The 6,059-nt window shown below is 30.1% G+C and overlaps 1 protein-coding gene across 2 annotated transcripts in view; it reads left to right on the top strand.

The window, feature by feature from the left end:
- The first annotated feature begins 2,984 nt into the window (after positions 1-2,984).
- The window catches only part of LOC108565354 (netrin receptor UNC5C), a 96,077-nt gene continuing 93,002 nt past the window's right edge, over positions 2,985-6,059 (top strand). For both annotated transcript variants that reach the window (XM_017924777.1, XM_017924775.1), the window contains exon 1: positions 2,985-3,287. The gene's annotated coding sequence lies outside the window, so the exon portion shown is untranslated. The remainder of the gene's footprint in view (positions 3,288-6,059) is intronic.

Raw genomic sequence — 6,059 nt, 5'->3', positions numbered from 1 at the left:
AATAGTATACATTTCGATGAATGAATTTGATTGCAAAATCACAAATGATGGTCATTTGATGTAGGAAATTAAAGTATATTGCCTAGGTCAGATAGCATGTTAATGGAGATGATCTCTTTTCGTGTTTTCTTAAGTGGTAATGGAACAAAAGGTTCTCCTTTTTTGCTGCAAGTGGAGAACGAGAAGATGGAGGTAAAATAAAAAACAATGGTAATCTTTTGGAAAAAAAAGAAGAAGTATTTATCCGACGTGTAATTTTTAATCCGCATTGTCTGTGTTTCAGGTGAGTGGTTTCAATTATATTCCATTAAGTTTACGTTACCTGGCGAGTGATTAATAATTTTTATGTGGAGTAACGATATGGAACTGAAGCGTATTTAAAACGTGCACAAATTAATCTTGTTCAAACTTACATTGCGATTCTTCATGTGATATTATTCTTTTTTGCTCTAATGATCTTATTTTTTTTTGTTATTACAAAAATAATTTCATCATTTATCTTTATACTGATTTATTACTATAAAATTTAAACTATAAAAGTTAAGTTTTATAGCTCAAGAAATGTATGTGTCTAACATTGGTAAGCTGTTTACTATTTGCCAACTTGTATCGAATAAAATGCTACTCTAATTGAATATACACGATTTATTGCAGTAAAAACATTCATGCAAAATTCACGACCGAAGGACTTCATAATTTTAACAAATATAAGGAACTGGTACAGCAATATATGAGCAATTGTTTGTGAAATATGTATATTACAGTCTCATATTAGTAAGCGCATTTAGTATGTTAAGTAACATTGTACTTTATAGATAAATGTATACGCAAAGAATAATTAATTATACCTATGATAGGTAAAATAAAAAGACTATAGAAAATTGCCCGGAGGCGCTCATGTTTTATTACCCAGCTTTATTAGCGGATCTTTGGCTTGCGAGTTTAAATGGTCACGATGCTGATCAAGGCACTTGTTGTTAACTACATTTTAGAAGTATCTTTGCAGATAAATATTCAATTTCCTCAGATTAACGTGACTTATATTTAATTGAAGAATAACTCATTTTCTCCATGTTTCTACAAACGTTTATCATATTCCTTAAGTAGTATTCAATGAATAATAAATCTATTGAGTTGATTTTCAGTTGTTGTGTCTGATACATTTAAGGTCTCTGAAATCTCTTTCACAGTTATATGAAAATCTGATTCACTTACGACTTTGATTCGGTCATGATAAACTTCAGTAAAAAAAATTCTTAACGTATATTCTGTTAAACAAACAGCATCATAACTTTATACATATCTTTATGAGCCTAAACTATTCCTTTACAAAAATACAAAAGTTCGTTTTTGCACTCCTGTTTAAATTGATGATAAACTAACAGCTGTAAACAAAACTATGAGCAATTTATTAAATGGCAAAAGGAAATATTCAAAACATTGACAAGAGTCAAAACTAACAGCGAAATATGTTTATATTTTTTAAGATAAATTTGTTACTTTTAATTAATAAATAATAAAATTAATTGTGTATTAACTTTAACTTTTATTAAAGTCAACTATAATATAATGCTACAATTTCATAAACTTAATGTTGAATAATTTCCGTTTAAGCATTTCCCTAAATTATGGATGTACAAGCTTGGTTATTCGATACGTATATTTACTTCTAAATGAAACTGTCCTATATCCCAGATTAATGCTAGATGTAAATCTTCCATTATAATCGTCCCAGTAAATAGATTTCATCTTAGCCGCCGTTTACACATGACATAACCGCCCGATACGATTTGGATTAAATCACGAACTCTATTTCAACAAATTTCAGTTAGTGTTGATAAAATATTTTATGTTTCTTTTTTTTTAATATACTTGTAGTTAAAATTGGAGATGATCTCATTTGATATACAACAGACCAACGTGGATGTATTTCGTAAAGTTTCGATCCCAGAGGCCTATATTATATTTCCGTATGTCTCAATTAGGTCGAAAAGCTTATATGAAGTGTTAAAAAAAAACCGTTTCATGGTCCACTTTGTACTAATAATCATTTTATTAACTAAATAAAATATTGAGTTATAAAATTAATTCAATTTTTAATGTATGCTTTTGTTTTTAAATTTTATCGAGTTTTATAAAAATTACATGTAAACATATATAAAGTTATTAGTTTTTCATTGATTTGTTTTTTGAATTTATATTTAAGAAAGAGTGAATTTGTTTTGTAGATAAAACTAATAAAAGCCTGAAAGTAATTTGTTATAGTTCTAAATAAATATTCATTATTTTGTGGTAATAATTATTTATTAGAAATATGTTATGCTGTAATTTGATGCAGTGTGCAGCAGACTTTGTTATAAATGTTTACTTGGAATTGATCAATGCGAGTATAGGATGGAAATGCGCTATTGAATTCGTATCTATTATATCGGAAGGTGACTGTTGAACTTTGTCGTGCATATTTCGAGCGACGTCTTTTTCGATGTGAATGCCTGCCTGCTGCTGCTGTATAGTTAGAAACTTGTAGAGCATATTTTTAGTGTATAAAATATTCGTTGGATTTGCAAAGTGTTGAATATTTTAATGATCCCCTCATGACAAATATGATCTATTTATATGAACGCCTCGCGCTTCTTGGGATGCATTCATCGCGTGTTTACCAGGAGGAAATGAGAGCGTTTCAGAATTGCCAATTTGGTTTTCGGTTTGGAACGGATGATGAAGGCTGAAGATACACGAGACGTTGGAGGAGTAGGATGAGGATGTGGAAAGAAAGGGCTAACATACATACAATATGCGTGCAGAAATGTACACAAAATTCATAAGTCCTGTGCGATGCAAGAGTGTGCGTGGAAGAAGCACTCTTGGCTTCGTTCAAGTGTCGGCATCGAGTTGAAAGCACAAGAAGAGGGAGAGGGCTAGAATAGGAAGAGTGGTAAACGGATAAAGAAGGGAAAACAGGCAGACACAGCTGTAAACCGAGTGGCGCTAACTCTGCTCGTACACATTTTCAGCTCTGTACGCGCTTAGTTCGCTTCGAACCATAGCGTTGGGCGGTTCGTGCCACTAGATACAAGGAAAGCGCGCGCGTCTGCATTCGTAAACTGGTGCTCTCCTCCTATGGACATACATACATACCTACACCACCAAAGTTTGAAAAACCAAAAATAACTAATTAAACTGTGCCACACTTCTGCAGCTTCTGCATCAATCATTTGGATTTTTTTCTCTCTCTGTTTGTTCCCCATTGCCACACACTCTTCCCGACTACTTGCCAATTCCGAAAGGTGAGTGGAACGAACTTTTTGCACATCACTTTTCAGCCTCGGAAGAGAACTTCCGAAGTGGTTACATGAAAGGTGTCATTAAAACTTTCATTGGTCTGATAATTAAAAATTTTAATCTTTCATGAAAAGCAAAGAGTAGTTGGTTCGAGCCATCCCTCGAACCCTAGCGCAGCCCATTTAATACCCAAGCATTGAAACTTTCCGATTGAGATTTTATAAAACTAATTAACACGCCCATCAATACGGCGACGAAGCAAAAAAAAACATCCTTACATAAAACAACGGGGTTTAATTAAGCATTCTCGAAGCAATTAAGTCATTAACTTTTTTTTTTGTTCGCGTCTTCTTCGATTCGGCTAAACGGTATAAGCGAATTCGACTGAGAGTCATTTCGTATAAAACGAGAAAGAATTGACCAGTGCATTGCACTGCCGGAACAAATTTCGCTGTGACAACCTAATTGTTCCTTTTATTATTGAATTATCCCATTAGTGGACCAATCTAAAAGGAATGCCTGTCCACAATCAAATAATTATTTTTCAATTGGTTAATTGAATTATAATTTAATTAAAAGTCTTAATGAACCAATTACTTTTTTCAACGAGCACGTTCCTTCGGATACTCTCATTTCCCCAATGCAAAGCTTTCGAATGTAGACAAAAAAAATAGAGAGAGAGTCAACCCAGAGGGATTGTAATCGAGTTACTTCACTCAGGACTATACAAAACAATCTTGCTGATATTATTAAATTATCTCAGGTAACAAAAAAAGTAAATAATTGTATCAAACAATAATTCGTTTTTGGAGGTGAACTCAACACGTGTTCGGATATATTATTTATAAATAAATATACTACCGTTTCCTGCAGTTTACGATAATGCTTCTCCTACGCTTCCAAGAAGTGCAGTTAAACGAGACAAAGGCGAAAAAAGCAAGCAGAATCTTGAAGGCAACTTTGTTGTTCGCTTTAATGAATCCTTCTTCCGAGTGTTCCCATGTTTAATATTTCAAATTAAATCTGCTTCTCACGCCATTATTCTCATTATTAAAACCAACAAAAGTTTATAACAATTTAAGTAAATTATACACGCGGGTTTGTTTCCCCTGGGAAGACAAAGAACTTTCTGAAATTACATTTAAATATTCTTACATATCATTACTCATTTTTTTGAAAAAAAAAAAGCGCTTTTTATTTAAAAACTTTTTAAACATATATAATAAAAACATATGAATTATTATTAATAATTTCCTTAAAATTTTATGTAAATCTATATAATTTTTACAATTTTTTTAACTTGGAAACTTATAATGTTTAAAAATCTATACTAAATAAAATTGTACGAATTATAATTGACATTAAAATTTCTATGGGTTGATAGCATTAAATAAAAAGTGATTTTTCAATATCAAAATATACTACATTTGTTACATCTTACTTCCTGAAGATTTCAAGATTTATTGAAATGATATTTTCAAAGAAACTTTTTTTTCTCATCATAGAAAGCATTTTTTTTTGTAACTTTTGAAACTTTACTAGTTTTCTCAAAGTTTGAGCTACTAGGAAATTTCTATTCATTTTCAATATGTTGAAATGCTTCATCAAAGCCTTTCAGTTCATAAGAAGGAAAAGAGGTTTTCCTTTTTCAGTTCATGAAAATATATTCAGTTCAAAGCTTCAAAATTATAAAAAGATCTAAATTCATAATTGATAATAAATTGATAATAAAGTACTAAAATAAATAGATTTATTACATTTTATTCCTGTACTTGCTACTATTAATACATTTAATTTTATAAAGAGGCTCAATATTAGATTCAAACTAATTTACCTAAACTATTTAGATTGAATTGGTTTCAATACTGTGTTTCTATCCTTGAGTAGTAAATTACTTCCAATGCAAATCCAATTTGATGAGAATACACACAAGTGTGGAATGGTTGTTTCATTTCATTACTCTTTGTAAAAAAAATCATTGATTCAATCATTTCGTAATTTTGTTACTCGCGTGGCTTCTGAGATTATTGGCCGATGTATGTCGGCCCTTTAAAAACAATAAATCAAACTTTTAAATAAGATTATGTTTAGTGTTTTTTTATACATAAAAAATAAAGAAACATATTGAAATGTAATTTATGATTGAATTATTATATAATTGTTATTTAGTATTATTGTATTAGTAAGTAATATAATTTCAGGCTATTTTTATTGCAGAAATACAATACTTATTAATTTGTGTGTATATGGGTTTGTGAAATTGTAGTATAATCAAAAAAATGTATAAGTCTAATCAAGAGGAATTTAAGTTTATTCAATGGATGGGATGACCCTAAAGTTGAGCCCGTATGGGGGGGAACGAATCAAAATAGAAGTTAATTACAATGTAATTTTAATCGAGACATTCTCCATGTACTAATTAAAATCAACATGTATTCATTAGTATCGATGAATGCGTTGATTTGTTTTTGTTGTAATTATGGACGTGAAGGACATTCAAATTTTTACATTTCAAATTGTAATTCGTGTATTTGTAAAGTACCTTCAACTTAACAATTTATTGTATTCAAAAATATTCTAAATTGATTTAAAAATTTATATAATAATTACAACATTTATTGGTTGTTTCTACCCAAAATACCTGAAATTATGAAAATTTCATGATAATTATGATATTGCAAAATTTGAATCAATATGATTGAATAGCTTAGAAGTTAAAAATAACTATATACACATTTTTTGTGTGAATTCTTCAAATTAACTCTTCAGAAAGTTGG

The sequence above is a fragment of the Nicrophorus vespilloides genome, unplaced genomic scaffold, assembly GCF_001412225.1.
Source record: "Nicrophorus vespilloides isolate i.1.1-1 unplaced genomic scaffold, Nicve_v1.0, whole genome shotgun sequence".
NCBI classification, from domain to species: Eukaryota; Metazoa; Arthropoda; class Insecta; order Coleoptera; family Silphidae; genus Nicrophorus; species Nicrophorus vespilloides.
The sequence above is the reverse complement of the archived record's forward strand: the minus strand, read 5'-3'. Positions and strand labels throughout refer to the sequence as shown.